The sequence below is a fragment of the Lepidochelys kempii genome, chromosome 10 (assembly GCF_965140285.1).
Source record: "Lepidochelys kempii isolate rLepKem1 chromosome 10, rLepKem1.hap1, whole genome shotgun sequence".
In the NCBI taxonomy this organism is placed as follows: domain Eukaryota; kingdom Metazoa; phylum Chordata; order Testudines; family Cheloniidae; genus Lepidochelys; species Lepidochelys kempii.
This window is the reverse complement of record NC_136389.1, coordinates 41,024,257-41,039,405: the sequence shown is the minus strand read 5'-3', so window position 1 is coordinate 41,039,405 and position 15,149 is coordinate 41,024,257.

Here is a 15,149-nt window from a genome sequence, read left to right as displayed (position 1 = left end):
AGCACCTGATTTAGTTGGGGATTGGTCCTGCTTTGAGCAGGGGATTGGACTAGATGACCTCCTGAGGTCCCTTCCAACCCTGATATTCTATGATTCTAAATACCTGCCAGGAACTGGGCGGTAGTCTGTTAGCTGTTGGTCCGGGGCTCATGCTGTCAGCTCTCTATGGTCTGAGTTCAATCCCTGGGGCCCCTCAAGCTCATGGCTTTGTTGGGAACACTAGGGCATGGCCACTAGGTAACTCGAGGGGATGGAAGACCACAAGTGTCGATGAAGCCCCCTCGCACTAGGCCCCGGTGTCCTTGCCTCCCCCCCCCCCCTGCCTGGAGGCACTCGCAGCAGCTCTGCGTGCTAGGCCCATGTGTCCTTGGCCCCCCCGCCTGGAGGCACACACAGCAGTTATGCTGAGAATCTGCAACAGTATGTTGCAGAGTCAGACTGCCTGAAACTAAGCAAGGCCAAACAGGGGAGATATGGAAGAACAATGCTGAATAAAGCAGCTTTATGTATAGTTTAACAAATGATACAGAGAATCAGGGAACTAGCTGGGAACTGGATTGGCTGGCTATATGGATACTTGGAGCAGCTTGCTATTGGATAAGTATGCTGGGGAAAAGGATGTATAAAAGCCTGTGTAACTTCCTGCTCTGTTGTACAGGATTTGAGATTCAAATCTCCCTGTACCTTTTTGAAGCTTCAAATAAACTTTTCTGCTTCTCCACCCCGTTGTGATTATTGGGTGCAGCACACCGGGTAACGAACCAACTCAAGCTGTTGTTTAGCCTCTCGGCACTGGGTGCTGGCAACAGCTGTGTCTTGCATTTGTTTGGTTTGCTCTTAGCCTGAAAGCTCACTTGGGGAGGGGAGACTGGCTCATCTATGGGCCACAGGCCCGGGGCCAGTAGCTACTGCCATTCTGCAGCAAAGGCTAAGAAACCCTGAAGAATGAATTAGTGACTTGCAAGTTGTTCCTCTCTGTAAATGTCTGGCAACATGTACATGGTGATGAAAATACCCCAGTGTTCCCCCTGACAGGAAGCTGACATGCTACCGCTGGGATCAGAGCTTCTGGAGAGGTGCCAGCCAGCCTTCCTGAGCTGGAGAGCAGGGGATGTTTGTCAAGGACAGGATCCCAGAAGAGCAAGGCTCTCAGACTTGTGAGTGGAGCCCAAAGACGGGTGACTGGGATAAATCTCCCCCTGGCAGAATGATTTTCCTGGGGATTCATTAGCATCTCTGCATGCACTGGAACAGAAATGGGAACTGTAATAAGGTGACTAGACAGCCCCATGTAACCGTGGCAGTTGGAGGAGAAGGCACGATCTTCTTCATGCCGGTAGAACAAGGAGTAATGGTCTCAAGTTGCAGTGGGGGAGGTTTAGGTTGGATATTAGGAAAAACTTTTTCACTAAGAGCGTGGTGAAGCACTGGAATGCGTTACCTAGGGAGGTGGTGGAATCTCCTTCCTTAGAGGTTTTTAAGGAAGGCTTGACAAAGCCCTGGCTGGGATGATCTAGTTGGGGATTGGTCCTGCTTTGAGCAGGGGGTTGGATTAGTTGACCTCCTGAGGTCCCTTCCAACCCTGATATTCTGTGATTCTGTGATTGCTGAATGAAGCTGACACCTGGCTATTTGCCTGTATGCTCCACTGTGGCCAGCAGGGAATGGGCTGGTTGGAGGTATGGTGGACTCTCATGGCGATTCTGGAGGGGATGGGGAAGGTTCCACTAAATGACATCTATCCTGCTGCTGGGTTATTTGAGCTCAGGATAATTAATGAGTCTGTTTATTAGCGTATCTTTAAAAGATTGTCCAAGACACCCAAAGCTTTGGATAGGTGTTTGTTGTAGAATAGTAAAAATCACAGCTAGATAGATAGAGGGAACTGGGACATGCCAAACTCTGCTGTCAATTCTTAACTTATTTAGCAAAGAAAACCTGAGGAAATCATCTGATGGCAGGTGGGGAAAAAATACATACCCCCCCACACACTTGGAATGGAAAGTTCGCATTACTTTCCCCTGCCTAAGCACGAAATTTAATCTTTAATGGGAACATGAAGTAAAACAAGAGTTGTTAACACTCTCCTTATGACAGGGCTTTGATCAGGGAAGTATTAATTATGTTTGAAAGCAAAGGAGAGATGCTAATGAAGAGGCGATCAAAGGGAAAGGCAATCATGCTGAGTTCAAAACTATTTCTTATACGGGGGAGGGGAAGGGTCAATTTCCCTGCAGGGAATTACCCCAATATCTTTCAAGGTCATCTCCTGCCCTCATCCAGAGACTGGCAAAGGTGTGTCCACTCAAGACTTGAGGGGGCCAGTAGATGGCTCTCCCTGTTATTAAAAACAAACCCAAGACATGACCTTGGCTGCCGGCCACGCTACTCATAGGATCAGAGCCTTGATTGTTATTTATTTTGCTAGCTCTGGAGAAGTGCACAGGGCTTTACAGTCAAACTGCACTTGCCAATAAAAGGGAAAACACACTTTCTGCTCTGCACAGCTCATACACGCATCAGAGGCAGTTCACAGACTGCAGGCATGGCCACTGTTGACATGCCTCTCTCACAGCCCCCTCCACTCTGCTGCTCTCTGAGGGCTGGCCTGGGCGACTACACAGACCCTCCAGGGGTAGAGCACGAACCAGACAGGGACTCAGTCGCAGTGCGGCCCCCATGAAGTCGGGGCAGTTTTGAAATGTATCACAGGGATGCCAGAATTTCACCCCATCTTTGCTTCCCCCATACTCCAGGAGGGAGGTAACCTGCACCAGGTTCAGTGCATAGGCTGGGGCCGTTTGAGGTGGGGACTGGTGCTAAGGTTCCAGCCTCTCTCCACCCCTGCCTGCCCACTCCCCACCCAGCTCCATTGGAGAGGGAGAAGGAGCACGGTAGCATCTGCACAAGCTGAGTCCTAGGGCCCCTTACAACTCCTGACCCCCTGCGAGGGCATAAAAGGGCTCATGGCTGAGGCCTGTATAAATGTTATCTCAGTAGTCATGGCACAGAGACTGGCAGCTGCGAGTGGGTCACCTGTCTGCTTGCTCTCACCAGCAGAGCCCATTGTGTGTAAAGGGATTTCCTGCTCTTCATTCAGTTTTTGGAAGGTCTCTGAACATCACAAGAATAGTGAAAGAGAGCAATTGTCTGCCCCAGAACTGCCAAGGCATGTGGGTTTGTGGATGGTTTTACGACTGGCAGTAACAGCTGGGCTTGGAGCACTGTGGGGACTTGTTTTCTGTGCCTTACAAACTGTTGAGGTGCCATAAAGTGAGATGCAGCTGTTCCCTCTGGCTGAACTTTTGCGGTTTGGTTTACATGGAGGAAAGCAAGGGAGGTGGATGCTAACACTGTTACACTCTGCTCTGGTTTCGCTCTGGGCTCTGAGCTTGGGGGCCGGGGGGTGAGTTCATTAGGCCAGAAGGGACAATAATGATCATCTAGGCTGACCCACACTGCACAGCACAGGCCAGGGAACCTCCCCCAGTGGGCTCAAGCTAGAAGGGCTCCAGCTGATGGGAAACCCATGGCAAGTTTTACTGCTCATGAATGTGAAGGGCAAGTAAAGCTGTGCAGAGCCAGGTACCACACAGGCAGGTGCTGTGCATGCTCCTCCCTCACATCTCTGCTGGATCATAACCTGCACTGTCACCTGCCATTGCAGTCTTGGGACTTCAGCCAGCTCTACCGATGCACCTCACTCCTGACTTGCATCGCCCCTGCTATTCCAGTTCTGGGCCCCTCCCATGCAGCTCTGTGGACGCAGTGCAGCCCTGACCTGCAGCACGTATAACACAAGGGGTGGTTCTGAACATTCCCCCACTTGGCACCACCCTTGCCCTGTGGCTCTCTTGCCCATGCTTTTCCCAAAGCCCATTCTCTCCTGCTGCCAATCCCATGCTCTCCCGCACTGAGCTTGCCTGGCTCCAGGCTGTTATGTACCATCCTTCTGACAGCTTGGGGAGATGGCTGGCTCCCACTTCGGCCTCTCCACTGCCAGGAAGGACTCCCTGTGCACAGGAGTATCTCAGAGTGGCATAGATCTGGCAGGGCTGGCTCTGCACCACCCACTCTTGCCCCGCTCCTGCACCCCCAGGATGGAGGGGAGACGACAGGTAGCAGAGAGCCAGGAAAGCCACCTATGCCCGACCCCACACCGTAGATGCACTGTTCAGAGTTGAGGTGCTCCTGAGGATTTATTACCCCTCTGGTGTTGCAATGCCCAGGGCTACAGGATGAAAGGGTTAAATCAACATGCAGCTGTGCCTTTTAGCTCCTCCCCTCCCCCGATTCTAGAGGTACCTGCTGTATTCCCACCACCATCTTCCTCACCTTATCTTGTCTCCAAGAATCCATTTTTCTCTCCTGCTTTCATTGCAGTGCTGGGCTTAGACAGTCAGCATCCTTGAAAGATGACCCATCTCTTAGCTGAATAACATCTCCCCAGCATGCTCCCTTTCATCTGCAGGTCGGTTCATCCCTGATTGATTCCTGCAGATCATTATCCACTCCCCAGCCATTCATTTCTCTCCTTGCTCAGGATCCACCTGTAGCATGTTAATCGCTTCCCTCGCCAGCTGCCTTTGCCAGGGGCAAGGGGAATGAAGGAATGGGTGTTGGGGGACTGGGAGATGAAGCAGCGTGTGGGGGGGAGGGGACGGAGGGTTGGGAGGGGGAGAGACTGAGACAGGCTCTGGATTCCACCTGGATGAACCTGTGGGACAAAACAATTATGTAGCAAAGCCAAGGCACTGTGTCACTGCCTGATGAATTAATGCATGATGGGCTTGTGTCGTCTATCTATCATCATACATACACGTCCACCTCTCTTTCTCTCTCTCTCTCTCTCTCCCTCTGAGTCCGTGAAGTTTCTCTAAATTTATGCTGAATAACTGAGATTAGAATCTGGCCTTGCCTGTCCGTCCATTTGGCTGTTTGTCTAGGCATTTATTCTCTGTAAGTCACGGAGGTGTCTCTCCCCACTTCAACATTCCACAAGTAAACAAATGAAGGAGCTGTTAGAAACATGCTAAATCTCTATGATGGAATGGTGTCAGAGCACTAACACACATTTTCTGTCTGAGCTGGCCAAGTAACAGAGACAATTATTCCCCAATAATCTTTTTGCTGGTTGATGGGGAAAAAATGCAAATATTTGCCTTGATTCATTTCATTCGACCATCCCTAGGGCTGGTTGAATAATGAAAACTTTTATTCAGAAGTAACTGATTCATTAGCTGCTGGAAAGAATCAGTCCCATAACCTTTGGGGATATTATTTGTCAGTTCTGATCACAATGACATGAGGCCCAAAACAAGAGATCAGTTTCTCCAGTGACTCAAGTGGCACAAAGAGGGTGGATTTTGACTATAAATGGCCAGGAGAAAATGCCTCTTGGGGAAGGGAACTCAGCTCCTATGCCTTCCTCACTGCTCTCAGCAAAAGAAGGTGAGTCAGGGGTGAAGAGGTGGTGGACCTCTGCTCTGCCAATCCCAGCTGGCAAAAGGTCTTGCTGACCTCCCACTAGCATAAGATTACACAAGTGTCATATGTTAGAGCAGACCCATGGCTGCTCTAATTGACGCTACATCCAGGCCAACACTGCATTAGGGAGCTGCAGTTGGCTCCCTAATGGCTATGCCCCCTACTAGTCCCCACCCCTTACACCAAACACGGCTTGGAGTCCTCGGTTCCATGGTTCTGCGAGCTCAGCTTGTGGGACCCAGGACATGCTTAGGAGAGCTATAACACTCAGACACTCCAGTGAAGAGCATGCTACAAAAAAGGCTCCTGAGGATGCTTGCTAGGACACACAGAGTTATCCCTGAGGACCAAGGGAGATTAGTTACTGATCCCCTTAGACAGAGGGCCACTCTGTTCACCATGGAAAACATTACTCTGAAGTATCCAAAATCTGGATTCTGGTTCAATTTAGAAGCCAAAGAAGCCTCCAACTCTGCACGTGTCTAAGATGACATGCACCTGATTTGTGTGCACAAACTGCCATTTGCACACACAGATCAACTAGATGCCCAGCGTCCCAAAACTCATGCAAATGTGGATTTTTGCAGGTGCAGCTCTGGGCCTGTAACAGCTAATACAGCTGCAAACCCGACCCCTTGTATTGTACTCACAGACACGTTCCGCAGCATTAAAGATACTCTCAGATCACTTTAGTTAAGGCCAGCGAAACATGTCAATTGAAAAGATCAGATGGAAGGGAAACTGTAGGAGCTCATGTGGAATGTGAAATTAATGGCTCTGTTAAGAGAAGCAGATATCGTTGAACTAATTAACTTAGCTGCCAGGGCTAATTATTTATTTTACAATTGCCCCCAAAATGCTCTCAGGGAGGCATTCAGAAAACAAAGAAGTGTTGATAAAGCAGTTAACTTCTGCACATTCCAAGTGCTTACAGTTAGTTCCATGGGAGACATTCTCCAGTGCTGTCGGGTCTGGGAGCGTGACAAAGAGCTCAGTACCATCAGAGGTACTGTAAAAAACTTCTTGGCCACACTGAACACTGACAACCTAGGGGCAGAGTCACATAGATTGGGGCAGATCTTCAGCTGACCTAAATCAGCATAGCTCCATTGACATCACTGGAGCTACTTTCTTACATTTCTTTGCATTCAAAGCTGAAAAGCCTGTGCTCCGGCAGATGGGCTGAGTAATCCACCAGTCAACCAATGAAATCGTTGCATCCAAATTAGCTGTAGAGTAAGTGTGGTGGTTGGTTGAGTTACCTCTGACATCACAGTGGTCTAGGACTTGAGGTCTGACATACATACATGCCTTACTGTAGCTGTATGCTTCACAGGTGTAATTCATCAAGTAAAAATGGCTGAATGGTGAAAAACTGTCTGGGAACAGCCCATGAATCCTGGTGATGATTGAACCTGGTGATATCCTGAACAAAGCCCTGCGTGTACCTGTTTCTGTCTCTTCACACTGACTCAATAGCTATGCTAGGCTTCAGAGCAACCTTCCTGGAAACTTCTTAGAGAGGTTATAGTAATGGCTAGGGCCCCTAGTGGAAATCAAGGCCCCCCAGTGAGCTAGGCACTGTGCCACAATGTACTGAGAGATGGTTTCTGCCCCAAAGAGCTTACAATCTAAATATACAGAAAGCAAGAGGGGAAACGGAGGCACACCCAGGGAGGTGATTTGCCAACGGTCAGACAACAGTTTAATGGAGCATTTTCAACCCCTGGAAACAAGATGCACAAACCCTGATGTTGGAGGCTTTCAGATTTTGCTTAGTATTGTTTGCGCAGTTTAAAGGTGAACACACGGCTACCAGCTGCAGGAAGAGGATGGGGGAGATGGCAGCAGGGATAGGGTTTTGGGGTTTATTTTTGCATTGCTGTCTGTTTTCTATAGGGCAAATTAGGGAGTTTCTCTCAGGCTGTAAGAAAAGCACAAGCACATGGAAATTAGCAAAATGCCTTCCCTCCATCTCTGTCTCCTTTTCCCTCTCTCTCCTTCCCTCTCTCTGTCTTTCATTCACTCTGATCTCATGGCTTCGAGTGGGGAATGCTTCTCCCGCTTCCCTTGGGACTGGGGAAAGCTCTTCTCCTTGACGTGCATTAAGTGGCTTGTTGTCTTGGATAGTGAGAGCTCTCCCCAGAGCTGTATATTTTTAGTGCCCAACAATGTTGTAATAATAAATAATAAATAATAAAAGTGCTGCTCAGCAAATATTATTTTAGGACATACAAAATTAGCAATCCTGCCGTCAGGGATAAATCTGATGTTGGGTTAATGGGTTTGTAAGCAAGAGCTGGGAGAATGAGCCCTTGTGGAATTAAAAGTGGCGGAGTTTGTGCTCTCCCACGAAGATGCACTGACATATTTTGTGTCTAAAGATTCTAGCCAGATATGAGGTATTTGGGTTCCTAACTCCCATTGCAATCTATGGAAGTTAGGAACCTAAATACCTTGGAGGGTCTGAGCCTTTGTCCAAACTTTTCATCACAGTCTGGACACCAGTATACATTTCAGGGGGCGGGGCTTGTGGTGCATTTGGTTGTTTCATGGTTGAGGTTACATGGTATTTTTGGGGGGGTTCTCCGATGGACTTAAGGCTCAGCCTATGTGCTTGGGAAGGGCACCCAGCACAGCTGTGGCACTTGGGAACCATGATGCCGAGTATGGTATAAAGACTCGCCTCCAGATTCACCCTTTCCAGCAGAGATGAACTAGACCTGGTTTCACAACCTTGCAACTAGCTACATCTCTTCCAGGACTGCCAGCCCAACCATTGACCAGTGTGGAAGAAAAATTCAGTCTTCACTCTTAGGTTGTTTGCAACAAGTCAGAGACAGTTTATTCTCAAGCAATTGCAAGGGGGAGAGTGCGCATGGACAGAGATTCCCCCTTCCTAGGCAGGTCTCCGCCCGATAAACAATTAGGGCAAGCATTTATACTTTTTGTTACATACAATAATAATCAACTGCTGTGTCTTGTTTATACATATTCCTTCCTGATATCTTACTTTGAAAGCAGTTCCTGCTACAGTCTGCGTTCCATTCTTATCTAACACAAGGTCGAAACAGCATCTGTTACAGTTTTCCCACTCGCCCAGGCCCTGCCTTAAAGTCTCGCATTATTAGAGTTAGCCTGACTCTTGCTCTTTTCCTAAGAAAACTAAGATGTCTGCGTTCAAATTTCGTTTATCACTTTTTCCACTTCCACACTGGTCATGAGTCAGGCCCCCAAAATCTCAGGACACTGGCTTAAAAATCAGGAGATATTAAAATCAATTTGAGCTTGTTTATTTGTCTTATGCTTTTTAAGCCTTTTGGGTTCAGTGGGGTCATAATTCCAAGCTTTTCTCTAGGGTCACGAAGGCTAGAAACTTACTCTAGTTTAAAAGGAAAGCAGAGATTCTGATGGAACCACTTAGTTCTGGGAGCTGGGGCATTAGGAAAACCTCCAAAGAGCACGAGACTCATGCTAAGAGTTGGCATTACTGCAGTCTTCATACCCAGAAAGCATCTGTTTGATTCACTTCCTTCATCCTGGGAGTGTCTTTAATGGTGGCATTGCATTTAAGACTCACCCTCTTTTGTTGGAATGTAAACATTACGTTACTGCAACGTACAGCATTTACAGCATCCAGAACTGGGGACTGACTGCAGCTTGCAGCTCCCTACATTCCAGAGACCTCCTTTGGTCTTTAGCCAGCCTTAGCTCTCTTACGTAACAGAATAATAACAGCTGCTCGACATGGGGAGTGGATACAGGTGCATCCCAGTGCAGGAGTTTCTAATGCATGCAGTCTGATTTATGGAGCCTGTTCAGTTTTCCTGGTTGTTTGATCAGACCATTTCTCCACTTTACTCCCTTTGTGGGTAAATCCACAGCAAGCCCCTCCTGAGCATCCCTGGCTGTTCAGGGTGTATTTCTTGCCATAAATAAGTAACTATAGTTTTCTAGAAAGGCTTTTCTTCACTGAGCTACATGTAGAGTTCAGCTCAGACTCCCAAGAACTGGGCCAAATACAGGGTCCTTTGCAATGGAGGCACCAAGCCACTTGGCTGAGACCAACAATTCAACAGACTTGGCACAAGCTACCAGCAGATGGTAACATATTGTAGAGGAATCTCTCTGTGGCACTTATATAGTCCCCTGTCACAAGGATTTAAGGTTCCAGGAGTTTGTGGGGACAAGACGGCCCAGGGAAAGGCAGGGGCAGATACTGGGAGAAAGCGAGTGGAATAGTGTTTGGAGAAAACCTATGCTGCTGGCTCCTTAAGGACCCAGTGTGACGGTGCCCTCCATAAGGCTTTATGGAAATATGCTTATGAATATATATGACATAACTAGAATATGTTCTATGTTACATATGCCAGGTAACCTATCTATGTAAAGGGTATGATCTACTGAATCTATTAATCCTATTTGTATGCAAGACTTAGACTTGCATGTTTTATTTTATTTTGCTTGGTAATTCACTTTTTTCTGTCTGTTACTACTTGGAACCACTAAAAATCACTACCAGTATCTCAAAGCAATCAGCTGTGCACAGATCCTGTTCAACTACGCCACTGGGATGGGTTGGATCACAGAACCCCCCTTGGGAACTGCCACCTGATGTGCCAAGACTACTTCTGCTCCTGCTTTCCTGCCCTGGCAGCTTAGGACTCCAGAACCCTGTCTTGCTGAGCCAGACACGCCAGTCTGCTCCAACGCAGACCCAGGGTCTGAACCACGTGCCCAAAAGCTGCAGACTTAACTGAAAGCAGCTTACAGAAGTGTTCCTGTCCTTAACACTCAGATGCCCAACTCCCAATGGGGTCCAACCCTAAATAAATCCGTTTTACCCTGTATAAAGCTTACACAGGGTAAACTCATAAATTGTTCGCTCTCTATAACACTGATAGAGAGAGAGATGCACAGCTGTTCCCCCCAGTATTAATACATATTCTGAATCAAACTGAATGCAGATAAAAACCTCACCGGTTCCAGTAAGCTCTCTTTTAAAGACTAGCCTCCTTCTAGTCTGTGTCCAGAAAGCACTCAGTCTGTAAGGTACCACAAGTACTCCTTTTCTTTTTACACCCCCTGAAGTTACTGTTCTTTGATCCAGTTTCTTTCAGGTATCCCCGGGGGTGGAGAGACTATCTCCCACGGGCTTAAAATAGACTCTCTCTTGTGGGTGGAGACCCCCTCCTTTCTTCTGTGCAAAGTCCAGCTCCAAGATGGAGTTCTGGAATCACCTGGGCAAGTCACATGTCCATGCATAACTCTCAGTTTTTACAGGCAGAAGCCATTGCCCACATGGTATCTTGAATGTCTCCAGGAAGATTTCTTATGTGGATTGGAGCATTCCAAGATGCATTGTTCCTGGATTTGTGCTGGAAATGGCCCAACTTGATTATCATACACATTGTAAGGAGAGTGATCACTTTAGATACGCTATTAGCACCAGGAGAGTGGGGTGGGAGGAGGTATTTTTTCATGCTTTGTGTGTATATAAAAAGATCTTCTACACTTTCCACAGTATGCATCCGATGAAGTGAGCTGTAGCTCACGAAAGCTTATGCTCAAATAAATTGGTTAGTCTCTAAGGTGCCACAAGTACTCCTTTTCTTATTGTTCCTTAAGTGCTTCTTGATTGGGCACTTAACTTTGCGAATTCCTTTCTCCAGGAACTGACCAAATGCTCTACAAAGGTTATTTAGAAATCAAGCCAGTACACGGCCAATATTCATAACTTTGAATACAAAAATGATACATGCATACAAATAGGATTAACAGATTCAGTAGATCATAACCTTTACATAGATATGTTACATGGCATATGTAACATCGAACATATTCCAGTTATGTCATATATATTCATAAGCATATTTCCATAAAGCCTTATGGGGGGCATCATCACACCCAGAACCTGTGTAGTGCAGGGTGTGGCAATGTTCCCCTCTGCCAGTCAGTCGGGATGAGCCCTGTGAACAGGACTGCCACTGGCAGGACCATGCTGAGCTTTCCCAGTGCAGAGCTGGACTGGAAAAGAGGCCAGCTGGGAGATACTGGTTTAAGGCTCCAGCTGGCCTGAATTAGCCCAGCCCCAAGAAGAAGGGCTGGGGACTCCTGCTCCTGGCAGAAGTAGCCTGCCTGGCTGATATCACACAGGCCCCAGGAGCAGGGTTGCAGAACCCTTGAGCTTACAAAAGCATTTGACTAGCATGCCAGGAAACTGAACCCCTGAACCCCGACTGTGCAAGTTCCAGACAAGGTCCTTGTTAGGGGGCTTATTCCTTCACCCACTCACTTCCCTGGTCCTTCTCGCATGAACAGAGAGCAACAATACCCGAAGTCCGAAGGTGCAAACAATTAGATGTTTATTGGGGTGAACTTCCAGCAAGCTTAAATACAAGTTCCTTTTTTCCTTATTTTCGAATCCCAACTTACTTCCTGTTTGCCCCTAATTTATCTAGTAATATTCTTAGCTATACCTTAACCAATCATTCTACTAAAATTTAACTAACCAATCCTAACATGGATTAGCTAACCAATTATATCCCACCACCTTAATTAGTTTACACCCAGCAAAATTAATTATACAGCAGACAGAAGCAATCACAGAACCAGACAGAGACCATGCCAATAAACAATAGCAAAGTGGGAACTATAATGACAAAACAATACAGAAGTGAGGATTTCACAACTACATCTGTAAAGACATAAGAGTTTCCCAGCTGTGTCTATTGATAAGTGAGTTCTTACCAGACAGAAAACTATCAACCTCAATTTCCTTTTACAGCTTCTAGGCACTTCCCTTTCTCTGGAGGTGATAGGCACTATAAGGACAGGATTAAATTCCTAACAGCCCAATAGCACCTTATTTCAATGTGACTAGTTTGGAATGTGAGGATGTGACCATTCACTTCCCAGCTTATGGCTGCCTCTGTCGCTTAGCCAAAGGCCTTAGCCTAAGAACAGGGCCTCAGACTGTCACAGTGAGAGAAGGCCCTTACACTGGCAGACAGTGATTTTGATTCTTTCTTTTATACCTCTAACTAGCCAAGTGATAGGAATACACCTAAATTCTTAGAGTATAGGCCTTTACAGACAGGCCTGAATATCTATATCCTAACAGTCCTTTCCCTAGTTACAGTCGCCTCAGAGAAGTAAAAGCTTTGCAGGCCTTTGCTACTCCTTGAGCCTCCCATCAAGGCCTGGAGATGGGCTCCAGAAGGCCCCAGCATGTCTCAGACACAGAGAAGCTGTCCCCCAGAGAGCGCACTAGCCATCCAGGAGCACATGAGCTTTAGAAGCTGTGGCATCAGGACCCAGCTGAAAGGCACTGGAGCCATCAGCAGAGAGGATGCTCAAAGTCAGGGGGGCAGTAGCCTAGGAGGGATGTGGAGTGGGATCAGGGAGCTGTCGTGCTGCCTGCATCCAGAAGGGAAGGCCTGGATGGTAGTGGGAGAGACGGGGTCTAACGGATGAACCGTGGGAATAGGAACACTGACTGATCACCACTTAAGGCCCACCAATCCGGCTTTACCCAGCTAGGCTGTCTTAACCGGCTTACGCTGCATTAGCAGTGTTTGTGAGAGCATCCTGGGAAAGCCAGCAGCCTGCAGAAAACATATTTAATACTCTCATAATAATGATATCATCCCTTCCTGCAGTACCTCTCCACCAGACGTCTCCCAAATGGGCCAGCTTCCGGCATGCAAAGCCGAGGCAGCAGTGAGCCCTCTGCCCCATGTGCACCTGCTCGGCGGGAGCTGGAATCCAGAGCTCCTGCGTCCTGAGTGCAGCAGAGTCCTAGCCCTGCCTGGGGAGCTGCACAGGCACAGGGGGCTGAGCAGGGTGGGAAAGGAGTGAAACGACTTGCTCCTCAAATGAAGTGCAGAATGATGGATGTGATGGGTGATTTTGCAGCTGAGACATGGATTGGGACTTAGGAGCTGTGGGTTCAGTTTGCAGTGGCTCAATCTCTGTGGAATGTCTAGTTTGATTCTAATCTCTGTAGTGCAGGGCCTGTTTCTCCACAAGCACCTAGCACAGTGGGACGCTGATCTTGGAGGGGCCCTATTGCAATACCCAACAGTTGTTTCATTGTGTGGCTCTCCAGTGCTCCGCTGGGCTGGTCAGTGCCTATAACTCAAACAACAAACAAAGGCCTCTCTCTGTCCGGGGAAAGCCCGGCACCCCTGTGGTGGTCAGTGCTCTGAGAGATAGCTCCTGATGATAATCTTATAATAGTGCTAAGCAAGGGGGAGCAAGTTGCTGAGCTGCCCAAAGGCAGACCAGGGAAAGAATTGTGATCCTGAGCGTCCCAGTCCCTTTCCTACTTCCCCCTTGTTCCAGAGGCTAGTCACTACTGCTGCCCTGACCAGTAACAGATCACTGCCCCTGCTCCGTTCGGATGTGCTAGGTGGCATGTGGGAGAGGGAGGAGGCAAGGTCCTGCCCATTCACGCCCCCTTCCGACCACTCCTCCCACTGCTGTGCAGTGCAGGGGCATTTGCTTTGGCAAGGGGGGCAGTCACACCCCGACCTTGGTTTGCCCTTCCCCACTTTCCATAGGTCCATATGCTCCATTATTCCTTTCACTTTTTGCCTCCCCCCAGCTTTGCAGGGTATAACATAATCACACAAATGGTCTATACGCTGACACAGCTGTCCTCCCCTCAGCTTCTCAGGGTATAACATATACTCCCCCCCTCCCGCCCTTTTGAGAGGGGTTCCCGGCAGCTGCAGTTCTCAGCATGCCCCGAAGGAGCATGTGGGAATGCAGGAAACTCCACACAAGCCTGGAACCCAGCATCAGTCTGTTTCTCCCTCTGGATCCCTGGGCTTTGTTTGAGGAGTTTCCTGCTGAAGTAGAGGATTGGGTGTTCTTCGTCTCCGACCATCTGCGATAGGACAGCTCCCAGTCCTACTTCAGATGCATCTGTTTGCAAAATGAACTCTTTGTTGAAGTCCGGGGCTGTAAGCACTGTTACTGCAGAGGGGTGTCCGTAGATCCGTGAATACGTTCTCTGCAGCATCAGTCTACTTCACCATGTCCGGACCTCGGGCTTTTATCAGGTCTGTCAGGGGACCTGCTCTGGTAGCAAAATGGGGAATAAATTGCTGGTAGTATCCACCACCCCCAGGAATGCCCGGACTTGCTTTTTCTGATTTGGCCGGGGCCAATTTTGGATAGCCTCTAGTTTGTTCAGCTGGGGCTTGACCATGCCCCTTCCTACAATGTAGCCAAGGTATTTAGCCTCAGCTAGCCCTATAGCACACTTGGCTGGACTGGCAGTAAGGCCAGCCCGTCTTAGCGTGTCCTGAACCAATTCCACCTTTTCCAAGTGGGTCTCCCAGTCGGGGGTATGGATAACTACATCATCCAGGTATGCAGCTGCATAACTGGTATGGGGCCGCGGGAGCTTGTCCAAAAGACACTGGAAGGTGGCAGGTGCCCCATGCAGTCCAAAAGGAAAACCGGTATATTGAAACAGACCCTCTGGTGTCAAGGATGCCGTCTTTTCTTTCACATCTTTGGCAAGAGGAATCTGCCAGTATCCCTTTGTTAAATCAAGGATGGTCCAAAATCGAGCATTGCCCAGGCGGTCAACTAACTCATCGATATGGGGTATGAGGTATGCATCGAATTTGGATATCTCATTCAGCCGG